Source organism: Phacochoerus africanus, chromosome 3 (assembly GCF_016906955.1).
Source record: "Phacochoerus africanus isolate WHEZ1 chromosome 3, ROS_Pafr_v1, whole genome shotgun sequence".
In the NCBI taxonomy this organism is placed as follows: Eukaryota; Metazoa; Chordata; class Mammalia; order Artiodactyla; family Suidae; genus Phacochoerus; species Phacochoerus africanus.
Window position 1 is genome coordinate 86,008,090 of NC_062546.1, and position 14,850 is coordinate 86,022,939.

Here is a 14,850-nt window from a genome sequence, read left to right on the forward strand (position 1 = left end):
ATGTGCAATAATAAACCATCAAAATATATATGTCAAGCACAAATTGACAGACTTGAAGGAAGAAATTAGAGCGCTTTACAATAAAAGATGGATATTTGATTCTAAGTGATGGATAGGAAAAACAGAAGATGAGTAAGAAAATAGAAGGCGAAAATGACATGGTCAACCAACTAGCTCTACAGAGAGAACACTGCACAGCAATAGAATACACATTCTTCTCAAGTGTACATGGGGCATTTTCCAAGATAGGCCATATGTTAGGCCACAAATTATATCTCAATAGATTTTAAAATGTAGATGTCATACAAAATATCTTTTCGATCACAGTGGGATAAAGTTAGATATCAATAACAGAAGAAACAGTGGAAAATTCACAAATTTGTGGAAATGAAACAACACACTCTTAATTAATGGATCAAGGCAGAAATCATATGGGAAAGTGTAGCATACTTAGATATGAATGAAAATGAGAATAGAGCATGCCTCTAAAATATACTGGATGCAGTAAAAGCAGTGCTAGTGGAAAAACTTAATACTATCAGCAGTTACCTTAAAAAAGAAGAAAGCTTTCCAATCAACATCTTAATTTTATAACCTAAGGAACTAGAAAAAGAATAAATAACTAAATCCAAAGTAGAAGAAGGAAGGAAATCATAAAGGTTAGAGCAGAAAAAATGAAATAGATAAAAGAAAAAAAAATTTAAAAAGTGAAGGCAAAGTTTATTTTTCAAAAAGATCAACAGAATTGACAAACCTTTAAATAGATGGAATATTTAGAAAGAAATAGAAAAATAGAGAAAATATTCAAATCACTGAAATCAAAATGAAAGTGAGGCCATTATTACTGAATCCACAGATATAAAAAAAAGATTTGAGAGTACTGCGAACAAGTGGATATAGACAAATTTGATAACAGATTAAATGTATAAATTTCTAGAAACATTAAAACCTACAAATAACAAATAATGAGGAAATTTTAATAAATATCTGAAAAGAGCTGTAATTAGTTAGAATATTGAAACAGTAATTAAAAATTACCTAACAAGGGAGTTCCCATTGTGGTTCAGGGGTAATGAACCTGACTAGTACCCATGAGGTCATGAGTTCAATTCCTGGTCTCACTCAGCAGGTTAAGAACCCAGCATTGTTGTGAGCTGTGGTGTTGGTTGCAGATGCAGCTCTGATCCCGCATTGCTGTGGCTGTGGCATAGGCTGGTAGCTGCAGCTCCAGTTTGACCCATAGCCTGAGAACTTCCATATGCCTTGGGTGCAGCCCTAAAAAGAAAAAAGAAAAAAAAAAGAAAGAAAAAGGAAAAAAAGAAACAAATATATTGCATAACAAAGAAAAGCCCTGGATCTAATTGCTTTGATGATGAATTCTACCCAACTTTAAAGAAAAAAAAATAATGAATTCTGAAAGAAATTATAGAAGATAAGAATAAATGGAAAGATATACCACATTTATAGATTAGAGACTTAACATTGTTAAGATGTCAGTACTACCCAAAATTATCTATAGATTCAATGAAATGTGTGCCAAAATCCCAGAAATAGTTTTTGCAGTAGAAAAACCTGTTCTAGAGAGTTCCCTTTGTGGCAGAGAAGAAACAAATCCAACTAGTATCCATGAGTATGTGGGTTCAATCCATGGCCTCACTCAGTGGGTTGGGAATCTAGCATTGCCATGAGCTGTGGTGTGACATGAATCAGATCGTGTGTTGCTGTGGCTCTGGTGTAGGCAGGCAGCTACAGCTCTGATTCAACCTGGGAACTTCCATATGCTGCAGTACAGCTCTAAAAAGCAAAAAAAAAAAAAAAAAAAAGAAAAGAAAAAAAGAAAAACTCATTCTAAATTTCATATGGAATCACAAGAGTCTGTGAATAGTCAAAACCATCCTGGAAAAGGAGGACAAATTTGGAGGATTCACATTTCTTGATTTTAAAAATTACTGCAAAGCTATAGTAGTCAAAACAGTGTCATGCGGCATAAAGACAGATATATATAACAATGAAATGGAACAGAGAATCCAGAAATAAACCTTAACATATAACGAACAAATGATTTTTGGCAGAGGTGCCAAAAATATTCATTGGGAAAAGGACAATCTTTTTGACAAATTGTGCTGGGACAACTGAATATCAACATGCAAAATACTGAAGTTTGAAATTTACCTAATACCATATACAAAAATTAACTCAAAATGGAACATGACATGAACTGAAAACTTAAAACTATAAAAGTCTCAGAAGAAAATATAATATAAAAGCTTAACAACATTGGATTTGGCAATTTTTTTGTGTGTGTGACATCAAAATCAGAGGCTTAACAAAAAGAAAAATAGATAAATTGGACTTTATGAATTTTTTACTGTACATCAAAAGAGACCATCCACTGTGTAAAATGACAGTCTACAGAATTGGAGAATATATTTGAAAACCTATTTCTGATAAGGGATATCCAGAATATTTTAAGAACTCCTAAAACTCAAATACAAAAATACCAAACAGCCAGATTCAAAACTGGCCAAAGGACTTAAATAGACACTTTTCCAAGGTTTTCCAGTAGCCAATAAGAATATGAAAAGATATACATCACTAAACTCTAAGGACATATACATGTAAATCAACCACAATGAGATATCATCTCACACCCATTAGGATGGTTTCTATATATACATATATAAATAAAACAGGCAAAAACAAACAAAACAGAAGATAACAAGTATTGTCGAAGATGAAAATCAGAACCCTGGTGCAATACTGGTAGGAATGTGAAATTGTCCAGTCACTATGCAAAGCAGTATGGAGGTTCCTCAAAAAACTAAACATAGAATTACCATGTGACCCAGAAATTCCTCTTCTGAGTATAACACCAGAAGAATTGGAGGCAGAGAGTTCCCGCTGTGGTGCAGTGGTTAAAGACATGGCATCACTGCAGCAGCTTGGGGCACTACTGTGGCACAGGTTCAAACCCTGGCCCAGGAATTTCCACATTCTGCAGCACAGCCAGCAAAAAAAAAAAAAAAAAAATAGGAAAGAATCTTGAAAACTATTTGTACATCCAGGTTCATAGCAGCATTATTCACAATTGCTAAAGCATGGAACCATTTCAAGTTCCCACTTATGAATGGTCTAGACATGCAATGAAATTTTATTTATCTAAAAAGAAGGGGATTTCCCATTGTGGTGCAGCAGAAACGAATCTGACTAGGAACCATGAGGTTTCATTCAGTTTGATCCCTGGCCTTACTCAGGGGGTTAAGGATCCGGCATTGCCGTGAGCTGTGGTGTAGGTCATAGACATGGCTCGGATCTGGTGTTGCTGTGGCTGTGGCCTAGGCTGGCAGCTGTAGCTCTGATTAGACCCCTAGCCTGGGAACCTCCATCTGCTGTGGGTGCAGCCCTGAAAAAGATAAAGAAAAAAAAAGATAAAAAGGAAATTCTGGCATTAGCTATAATTTGAATGAATCATGAAGTCATTACGCTAAGTAAAATGAACTATTAGCAAAAAAAACAAATACTGAATGATCCCACTTATATGAAGTACTTAGAGTAGTGGAACTCATAGAGACAGAAGTAGAATGGAAACTGCCAGGAGCTGAGGGACGAGGAGTTTAGGGAGCTATTGCTTAATGGATATGGAATTTTAGTTTTGCAAGATGAAAGGGATTCTGGAAATGGATTGTACAACAATATGAATGTGCTTAATACCACTGATTGTACACTTAAAAATTAATGTGGTAAATTTTATGAGTATTTTCACATAATGAAAATTGAAAAAAAGGACACGTTTTTCAAATAAGAACACACATACATTAATCTTTGATATGATGACCTGGGGTCTAGCATAAGAGTAGGAGGACTCAATCGAACTTGACCCCCCATCATGGTCTTCCTTTGACCATTTATAGTTAACCACTCCATCTTTGCTGAGCTTCAGTGGTGGCTCTCTCTGACCCATCAGTCTGGGACTAGGTCCACTGCTAGCCAGATGCTTTCGTGCTGCTATCTTGGTTTCTGAGCAGTTTCTGATAGCTGATGCCACCAAAGCAGAAAACAGCACCTTGCAGAATTTACATGGAAGCATATGCTTCTGAACATGCCATGTTCAGATCTCAGTTACATCCCATATTGGGACATTCCAAAGGCTTTTAGATGTTGCTCCTTCAACTCCTGCCTCTGTATTCAGGATGTCAGCCAGTACCAGGTGAGGTATGTGCTGGAAGTGGTTAGAAGTAGGGAGAAATATCTTCTGGAGTGGATATTTCAAATCTCATTGACAAATTGTATTTAAAGTCTATCTCCTGCCAGAATCATGGCCCCACCATTTTGCTAATTGTTTAATGTTAGTCCAGTTCTCTAAGTTCCCTGAAGCTCAATTTTCTCTTATATAACAAGGGCCATTACTGTGAGAATTAAATAAGTATAAAAGCCTAAAAAATTGCCTTTCTTATCATGGAAGTTAATAGGTACATTTTAATATATCACATCATTTTATTTTACTGACTGGATTTTATTTTGTATTTTCTCCCCCTTCATATTCTCAGAAACATGTAAACACTTAATAGTTGCTTGAATATTCTAACCATTCGTTGGAAAATTGTGTGTATTATTTTGTTAATTGTTTATCAGAATACTTTGATAAGGACACAATTAGTGCTTGTCTTCTCTATCTGCATCTGTAAACACTAGTTTATCTACTAGTTTGTCATATTTGTGCTTCCAGCTGTGCCCCAGAGCAAATGTTATGAGGATAAAATGCAGGTAAAGTGGAGGGCAGGATTTGCAGATGTGACTTTTATCTGCTTACTGTTGTGTGTAGTAGGTGTCGTATTAGGAAGAGGGACAGGAAGGTTCATCTTTGTGAAGCCAAAACATAATTTTCAATGCAAAGAATCTCCCAGATAATGGGAGACAAAAAAGGTGAAATAAAAAGCTAAGGAGAGACATCTGATTTCTCTGATTCTTTAACTCACTTTAAACTTGGGGAAACAAAGCAAAGTGGCAGTTAACTCTTTTGTTTTGTCAGGCCTAGATTTTTAGCTCTTGTATAAAAATAAGCAAGAAAGCTGCCATCTGTGCAAACAGGTGGCTTGAATTCAGTACAATGTGGAATATTAAAAAAATTATATTTGGATGGATGGCAAGGGATAGAGAATTTAAGAAAACTCAGAGTACCTTTAGTAAGATGAGAAGTGTGATCCATTGATTGTGTTTATGTTAGAAGATAAAGTGTGGAATATTTGTCCCCAAAGGCTCTGATCCACATTTTCCCCTAGTAATTCTATTATCAGCTTTCTCATCCTGAATTGCAGGAGAACAATTGCCCTTGGGCCCCTTCAATAGACTAACTGAGGCCATCTTGGAAATAGTAGTAGGGAAGGTACTTTATACCATAAGTAAGGTATTGCTCAACCTTGACTTAATTATAATTTAGTAGTGACTCTCTTAGCTTCAAAAAAGGAGGTTCTTAAAACTTTGAAGCTGAATGGAAAGAAACGAATACACAGGCTGGAGGATCAACTTAAGGAACTAAATTGATAATGCTGATCAGTTATTAGTTAACAGATAGCCCGTGTTGCAGAAATTGGACCATATTTGGAATCCTAATTCAGTTTAATTACTGATTTCTCAGTGTGTTCACCTAACTTCCTGCGAATTTATTGTTTCATTGATAAAAGGAAGATATTAGCCAAAAATGTTCTCCTTGGTTCCTTCCAGCCCTTCAAAATATTTTAGAGCCAATTAAATTGTCAACTTTATTCTCAGGACTCCTTTTATAGAAACAATATGTAAAAATTGCAGATAAAGAAATTAGACTGCTCATATATCTGCATGACTAATGTTAAATGTTCATAATTTATCCATGATCTACTATGTGTAGATCCTTGTATTCACAGAAGTAAGGATGAGATGGTTCAGAGTAAAGGAGATGAATTACAGATAGCAGTCACAACACAAAAACTATTTCTGGTTAAAAGATGCTGAAGAGTTTAGGTTTATTTTGAATAGCCGGAACAAATCCCAAGTAAATAACATATATATTTATTTTCTATCTCAACCAACATTTTTGCTTTTAGAGTCAAAACAAATCTTTTTTTTTTTTTTTTTGCTTTTTAGGGCCACACCTGCAGCATATGGAAGTTCTCAGGCCAGGGGTCGAATCAGAGCTACAGCTGCCCACATTTGCCACAACCACAGCAATGCAGGATCTGAGCCGCACCTGCAACCTACTCTACATGCAACACTGGATTCTTAATCCACTGAGTGAGGCCAGGGATCGAACCCTCATCCTCGTGGATACTAGTCAGGTTCGTTAACTGCTGAGTCATGATGGGAACTCCCTATAATTTCCTAAACTATTGGCATCTCAGCCTTTTCTTCTTTGGTCTTCTTTACCTTTCTTCTGATTTATTTCTTTTCAATAACAACTTTATTGAGATGAAGTTCATGTCCCATGTATTTCACCCCTTTTAGGTATACAATCATTTTAATATATTCATAGAGTTGTCCAAGCATCATAGCTGTCTATTTCCCAAATGTTTCTCCCAAGAGGTACTCATAAGCAATTACTTCCCCTTCCCCTTTCCCCTTCACCCCTGGAAACCACTAATCTACTTTCTATTTCTATGTGTTTTCTTACTTGGACAAACTTTATTGACAAAAAGTTTCATTTTATGAATATATCATATATTTATTTATTTATTTATTTATTTTTATTTTTATTTTTTGCTTTTTAGGGTCATACCCAGGGCATATGGAAGTTCCAAGGCTAGGGGTTAAATTGGAGCTGTAGCTGATGGCCTATGCCACAGCCATAGCAACACAGGATCCAAGCAGCATTTGTGACCTATACCACAGCTCACAGCAACTCTTGATCCTTAACTCACTGAGTGAGGCCAGGAATCGAATCTACAACCTCATGGTAACTAGTCAGATTCATTTCCACTGTGCCACAATGGGAACTCCATATATCATATTTTTTAATCTATTTATTATTTCATGTCATTGAGTTGGTCTCCATTCATCATTGGCTTTAGGTCTTAGTATATATTATTTCTTATATCACTGAGTGAATAATTAGCCCGTGGAGTCCACTCTATTCTTCTTACCTAGTCCTCATCAAATGTGTGTGGTAATACACAATACACAAATACACAATATAAAAAATGTAAAGATTTAGACATTAATTCAATAAGACATATATATACCAACTGTATACCCAGTTCTAATATAAGTAATGAGGTAAATAAAGAAATTTGAATATTTCCTTTTAGAAAGTGTAGGTGACCTTTTTAATGATTAATGACAATATCTCATAAAGATGGACTATAGGTCAAGTGGAGAATTATTTTTTTTTAAATACTAGCTAAAATCATAATCAACTTTGCTTCCTCCATCATCAACAAACCCAGCATCACTTATTTGACACATACTTTCTACAAGATATTGCATTCATTAGCGTATTTTATATTTAAACAACTTAATTGGAATTTTTTTCATATTTTTAGTGATAAGAGTATATTATGAGTGACTAATGTAACTAGTCCAAAAATTAAATGCTTAAGAAGTAGAAGAGTAAGATCTTATCTTAAATCTCTAAAATATACTCTTTATCTTTCTCTCTCACTATATAATATATATTACACTATATATACTCCTATATAAATATGTACTACATATACCAATATTTTAAATATTTGTGTAAATTATATAATTGTTTAAAAAGGAGGGAAGGACCTTGAACTTACCCATGATGTTTAGTATTCAGGATTTGGTTAATCATTATCTAAGTTGGGATTGAGGTCAGTAATTTGAGGAATACAACATATTTACTACCACAAAGGTTCTATAAAAACAAACGATTGATTTTAAATAGTATGTTTAGAGTTTATCCTTATTGGCAAGACTCATTCATAAATTCAGTCTGTTCCTCGGTAAATCTGGTATCTCTTAACAACTCAACAGGAGACTTGAAACTTTGATGGAGATTTGTGATTCTTCTAGGACATATATCTCCATCTCCTCAGCAGTCTTGGATTGATCTGATGCCAGCATTTTTTTTCCCCCTCAGTAGAATGACTCTCTGACTACACATCCTGGCAAACACACACATTCCTCCTGGCAATCTTCCTCCATGGGCCACAGAAGTCTTATGCTTTCAGGCAGTCATTTTTCTCTAAGGGAAGTGTGACTTGGGAATATGGCAGGATTCCAAATAAGCCAGAAAAATTTCTCATAATTTTAACAATTCCTAAAATTGAGCTCCTTTCATTGACCCATTCTTCTGCTATCAGGTACCCATCACACACACACACACACACACACACACTCTTATAATCAATTGTGCTACAATTTCCTGAATGATAAAATGCCATTTTATTGAGTTCTCATTGTGGCTCAGCAAGTTAAGGATCTGACATATTCTCTGTGAAGATGTCAGTTCCATCCCCGGCCTCACTCAGTGGCTTAAGGATCCAGCGTTGCTGCAAGCTGTGACATAGGCCACAGATGTGGCTTGGATATGGTGTTGCTGTGGATGTGGCCCAACCCTTAGCCCATGAATTTCCATATGCCTCAGATGCAGCCATATAAAGAAAAAAAATGCCATTTTATGGTAAATTTAGAAAGGCATCATTTTTCTTTTAAACAACACCCCCATAATAAAAGCAATTTTCATCAATTCGCTATACTATATAATAGAACTCTTTTCTGTTTCACCGTTTCACAATTTCTTTCTTTAAAATCAACACATACTCAACCCTCAGCAGGAGTGGACATGAGATTTAGTCCTGTGCTTATTATTACATCACATACTCCTAACACCCAAGGCAAGAATGTCTTCCTGGACTAATCAGGACCAAAGAGAAAAGCGAATCTCTGATTGAGAATTCTGGAAAAAGAATCTTTATTTTTCCTGTTAGGCTTGAAAGTAAGAGGCTAAGAGGCCATAAGATTTTAGTCATCTTTTGGTCATTAAGGGAAAGCCTATCTGAATGGATCCATCTAAAAGAAACCTATGAGATAGTACCTAAGTTCAGATGGCATCCTTTGAGCCTCTGCATCAACTGATACCTTGAAGCTAACATACAGTCTGTTCCTTTTTTCATGTAAATCCCTTTGGACTCAGGGCTTCCAATACTTTAAACAGAAATAATCCTTTACTTTTCTTACAATTCCTACTCTGCTGTATAAAATGGTAATAATAATTTATCTACGTGCTCTTATCTGATCAGCCTTCTCCTAAGAACATACATTTGTATAGTGGATGTTTATAGTTAGATAAAATGAATCTTAGGGATATGACATATTATGATTAAGTCCATATATAATTTGAGCTTAATCAGCATTTTTCTTAAATCAGTTGAGCTTTTCTAATGAATCTTAACACTGTTTACAAAAAAAAATCTAAATATAGTGATTTCATCCAAACTCAAAAACCAAAATTGTTGCCCAAAGTTATTGCCTCTTTCTACTAAACTTGGCTATAGAACTAGCTAGTTTTCTTGTATTGGTAACATCTTATATGTATTTTAATATGGTTTATATATCTGTTATAATTCCCAGAGTCTGATTGCCTTTCAGTAGGTGAATTTTGAAGCAGTCCTTTTGTCACTTATTTCAGTGTTGTTTCTTTTTAAGTCAATGTGATACTTCCAATTTAGTGAACTAAGTCAATTTCCTATTCAATCAAGTCTTACCTTGTGATTCAATTATGTACTTCTTGGAATGCAGTGATCAATTTTAATCTCTAGAGATTTAATTGAAAATGCAGAAATTGATAAAGGTATGGCATTATGCATTTGAAAAGTCACAGCATCTGTTGTTTAGATGTATGAATTAGTTTTCAGGCAAACAGTTCCTCAGTGCTACTTTGGGAAACTATGTTCACAAGTAAAACATCTACATTTCCTTTATTCTGTTCTTAAATGTTGTCACTTTTTTCTTCTTTATTTCAAATTATCATGTTTTGATTTATTTTTCATTCCAAATGTAAATTTGAGCTGAAAGTGTTAGGCATTTGAAATAGCCAATGGGGATAGTAATAGGGTATAATGACTAATTCATAATTTTATTTTATTTTATTTTATTTTATTTTTTTATTTTTTATTTTTTATTTTTATTTTTTTTGTCTTTTGTCTTTGTTGTTGTTGTTGTTGCTATTTCTTGGGCCGCTCCCGCAGCATATGGAGGTTCCCAGGCTAGGGGTCCAATCGGAGCTATAGCCACCGGCCTATGCCAGAGCCACAGCAATGCGGGATCCGAGCCGCGTCTGCAACCTACACCACAGCTCACGGCAACGCCGGATCGTTAACCCACTGAGCAAGGGCAGGGACCGAACCCGCAACCTCATGGTTCCTAGTGGGATTCGTTAACCACTGCGCCACGACGGGAACTCCTAATTCATAATTTTAAGAGAAGAAAAGGAATGCAAACCATGATGTACATTGAGATTTTGACCTCATGTTTTATAAAGAAACACTTTAAAATATTCACAGTGGGAGTTCCATATGTCACAGGTGTGGCCCTAAATACAAAAAAAAAAAAACAAAAAAAAAAACCTCACATTTTTCTTTGGTATGCCAGCATTATACAAATTTTTTATGATGAATATATACTACTTTATAATTAGATTCAGAAGCAAAAAGTCTTTGATTACATATGTCTTTTTCTTTTGTTATCTTGAGGGCTCTAATATTAAACAAGACTAGGAAAAAAAAAACATTTTCATAAGAGGAGACTCTGTCTAAGATAAGCTACTGCTAGATAGGGAAAGGTAACAGATTCATCTATCCATTCTACTAGAAGACCAATTTCAAGTCATTGCATCCTGATAATGTTAGGGAATGGCTCAGATCATCAGTGTTGGAAATTGAGACACATGAACATGGGGAGATCTCGACAAGGCTCTTTACTTCCACAGAAGGGCATGGGTACTCAAAAAGCATACACAAAGAAGAAAAGACCCTCCCTATTTATCCCTAATGCAGGTGGTGTACCTGTCCCCTTTCTATTGGTAAGGTGAGTGGGCACATTCTTCCTGGTTGAAGAATTGAAACTAACAATTGAAACAAATTGTTGCTGGGAGAAGAGGTAAAGAAGAGGGGGTCTCAGGAGGGTGTTTCACCTGAAACCAGAGCAAAATGGAGTAACCAAGATTTCCTTTGATAGGAAAGACATTGTGTTACTTCTCACAATTTCCCCCTTTTATTTCTTTATCAGATATTCTTTTCTTCAAACTCTTTGAGCATAGTTTGACTTTTATGTTCTTTTAAGCATATTGGCTTAGTGGAGAGGAAGGTCCCAGTTGTTTTTTCAGGTTGGTTTTATTAGTCTTTGAATAAGTCTCCTGGCACAAGGAATTATACAACATGCAACTAGAACAAGGACACTAACTACACAATTAGAGGGTAAAGGATTGAAGCTATTAGTCTCTTCCATCTTCCAAACCAATCTTCTAAAAGGTCTGTGAAGGGGTCATTAATACCAGAATTTTCTGAAAGTTTATGTGCTAAGGTTATTAGTCAACATAGAACCTTGATGATGGTACCATCGGGCAGTGTTATTGGGAATGAACACTCAGCACTGGATACCAATCATTACATAGGTTCCACCCTTTTCTGTCAGCGCAATGTCTAAAGCAGGTCTATTTTTGCATGCCATTTTCCTAGTTGGCCCTGGATGTTTAAATATTTCTTTAATTGCATCTCTAGTGTAATAATGAATCTTTGTTGATTGTGATATTTGAGGTTTATCCAAACAACATTTTTGTTTATGGTTGACCACAAAAAGAGAACAGATTCAAACCCAGGAGCTACCTGATTTTTTTTGCATTAAATTTGTTTGGAACAACCCGTGGAACACTTATTGAGTCAATATAGACCAGGGGTGATGTCTCATTCCCTCAGGATTGGCCGAATTCAGGGTTGGGGCCTAAATGCCAGGGTGAAAGGGGTGGCCAATTGCACCAAAGTACAGGTGTTACTTTAATTTTCCAGAAGGGTGCCCATTAGTGGACTCTCACAATACCACCAGACATCTGCCCAAGGCATTTGGAATTGCGCTTTATTGTCAGGGGGTGATGTAGGACCAGATTTCACTGCACCTGGTCAGGTTGCCTAAGAAAGTTGCTTTTGCCTCTTGGCATTTTAGACACGAGGAGAAATTGATGTTTTCATTTGGCTGCTGAACAGTTCTTGGGGGCTGACCCTCATAACTTTTGACCTCAGGGAATAGCAGTGACAAAGTCCAACTGGACTCATTTTTTTCAAGCTGTTTTTCCCTGGAATGGGGCCATCACACATTCAAGACCCTGTAAGTCTGATGACCATCCCAGAGGAAGGGGAATCACTTGGGCCTCTGTTCTCCCTGTGGCACAAGCGTAACATCTTCCTTTTTGTAGTGTGTCCACAGAATATTTTATCCATTTCAACCATGCATTTGTGTCCCCATATCCTGTTTTTATACTCACAGTCTTCCTCCAAAAGTGAGTTTTCTATTTCCTTCAATTAATAGGGCAGTGGAAGCTACCAACTTTATGTACTCAGCCATCCTCTGGTGACAGGGTCTAGGAGGCATGAAAGGAAGGACACTAGGTGGTGGCTTTCCCCATGTTCCTGTGTGAGGACCCCTAGAGCTGTTCTCCAGCCCAGGCTTACAAATAAATGAAAAGGTTTTTCAAAAGGATGGTAGAGCCAGAAGAGGGGCACCAGTCAGCGCCTCTCTTAAATCCCTAAATTGTTGTACCTCCTCCTGGCTCCATAGTAGGGGATGGGTGCCTTCCTCTATAAGCTTGGAAAAAGTCCTTTTATATCATGTCCATTTTAGTACGCATAGTCCCCTTGTTGCAGGTTTTGGGGCATCTGATCTTTATCCAAAAATAGATTACCGAGACAAACTTTAGAAATAAGCGTAGAATGTTCTTTTAGAAGCTCACTTAAACTTTGCAACAATATAACATAAGAACAAAGAACTATCTAGGAAGTAAGTCTTAGCGATATTGACCACAATTAAAAGAATTACATTAACAGATTTAACAAGTGTTCATTGAAACATCTCTTTCTCTCTAAAATTGCTCTCATTTTTATCAAATATTAGCCAAGCCAAGACTAATTTATTTGCCAATTAAGTCTGATGTCCACAACCTTGGCCTGATGATTTACATGAATAAAATTGATCATATAGTTTTTTTTTTTTAATTGGCTTTGTTAGAACTTTATAAGGAATCTTAGACTAAGCTTTTAAAAGGCATTTCAGGGCTAGGAAAGTTATGCCAAGGGTTTGTCTTAAAGATTTTTATCTTAAAGATCTTGGTGAATTCCTTCCCTTTTAAAAACCCAGATACCTTGAGGTTTCTACAGGCTACATACAATGTGTTCTTCCTAATTTATCAGATAAAACTTCTGGGAACCTGAGCATTTCCATTCTCTGAAGAAATCAGGTAGAAAAGGGAGAAATGTTTCAGTTCTGCTTACGAAGGTATAATTACCAAATTGCTTGTTGGGGAGAATTTCTTTATACCTGGAAAACACAGATTAAAAGCCAGTATTATTTTAAATAGAAACCATAAAGTTATAACCATATTCACCAGTTCACACAGTCCAATGTAACCAATCCTTTTTGTTTACTTTTAAAATCATCAGATTCCCTTTTATAATTTTCTTTTTTTAAATTTCTTATCCAGCTCATCATTAAGGTCTGGAAGTCAGAAACTTTTATTTCTTCCAAAAAAAAAAAAAAAGAAAAGAAAAGAAAGTTCTTTCTATAGATCTTCTAGAAGAGGAAACATTTTTGCAAAGGTATTGGGGTAAAGCCATTAACTAACAGTGACAAAAGACTTAAGGCACATTTTAAATCTGATTGTAATGCAAATTGACAATGAAACTTGGTAACTGTTGTGACATAAAACAATTTGAGGTAACTAGAAAAAAAAATTATAGTACCAGTACATATCCAAATTTCAGAAACTGTATAAGTTCTGGAATATCTATATTAAAAACACCTATTCATCTGTATAACATGAGGTTTATCACTGCTCTCTATGTATTTTAACACTCCAAATAATTCTAGTAAATTTAACACTTTTTTTTTTTTGGTCTTTTTGCCTTTTCTAAGGCCGCTCCTGCGGCATATGGAGGTTCCCAGGCTAGGGGTCTAATCAGAGCTGTAGCTGCCGGCCTATTCCAGAGCCACAGCAATGTGGGATCAAAGCTGCATCTGCGACCTGCACCACAGCTCACGGCAACATGGGATCCTTAACCCAGTGAGCAAGGCCAGGGACTGAACCCGCAACCTCATGGTTCCTAGTCGGATTTGTTAACCACTGTGCCATGATGCAAACTCCAAAACTTTTTTTTGAATGCCTCAAGTGTCCCGTGAAGCATTTTAAAGTTAGCCAAGTTAAAAGTACTTTGATTAGAATTTGATAGTGTTTATAAATAAACCATTTTTTTGGTTTAATTTGATCATATAGAATCATAGGTTGCTGTGGATAATACTTTTTCTTAACCAAAGTTATAAGAGATCTCAAAAGCAAATATAGCAGACCACTTAAAAGAACATTATATTATCTGTTATCAAAGTAGAATTCCAAGAAAACTTTGTTTTCTTAAGAAAAGCCAAGTTTAAGTTTTGCACCAGCTTATTTTAAAATTAATTTACTCAATTAAACTTATTTTAACTTAGTTCTCTCAATGTCTACTTCCCACAAACCTTCCAGCACTTTCTGTATCCATAGTTTGTCCCCTATTTTCCATTTAAAACAACAAGCTAGAAGACAGACTTACTCTTCTTTTCCCTTGGTAAAATAGAATTCCATTCCTCATTCCTTCTCACATAAACCTTTTATGC

The 14,850-nt window shown here is 35.7% G+C and overlaps 1 protein-coding gene across 1 annotated transcript in view; it reads left to right on the top strand.

Moving 5' to 3' along the window:
• LOC125123010 (inactive dipeptidyl peptidase 10-like) overlaps positions 1–14,850 on the top strand; it is a 333,549-nt gene that overhangs the window by 280,114 nt on the left and 38,585 nt on the right. The window lies entirely within an intron of this gene.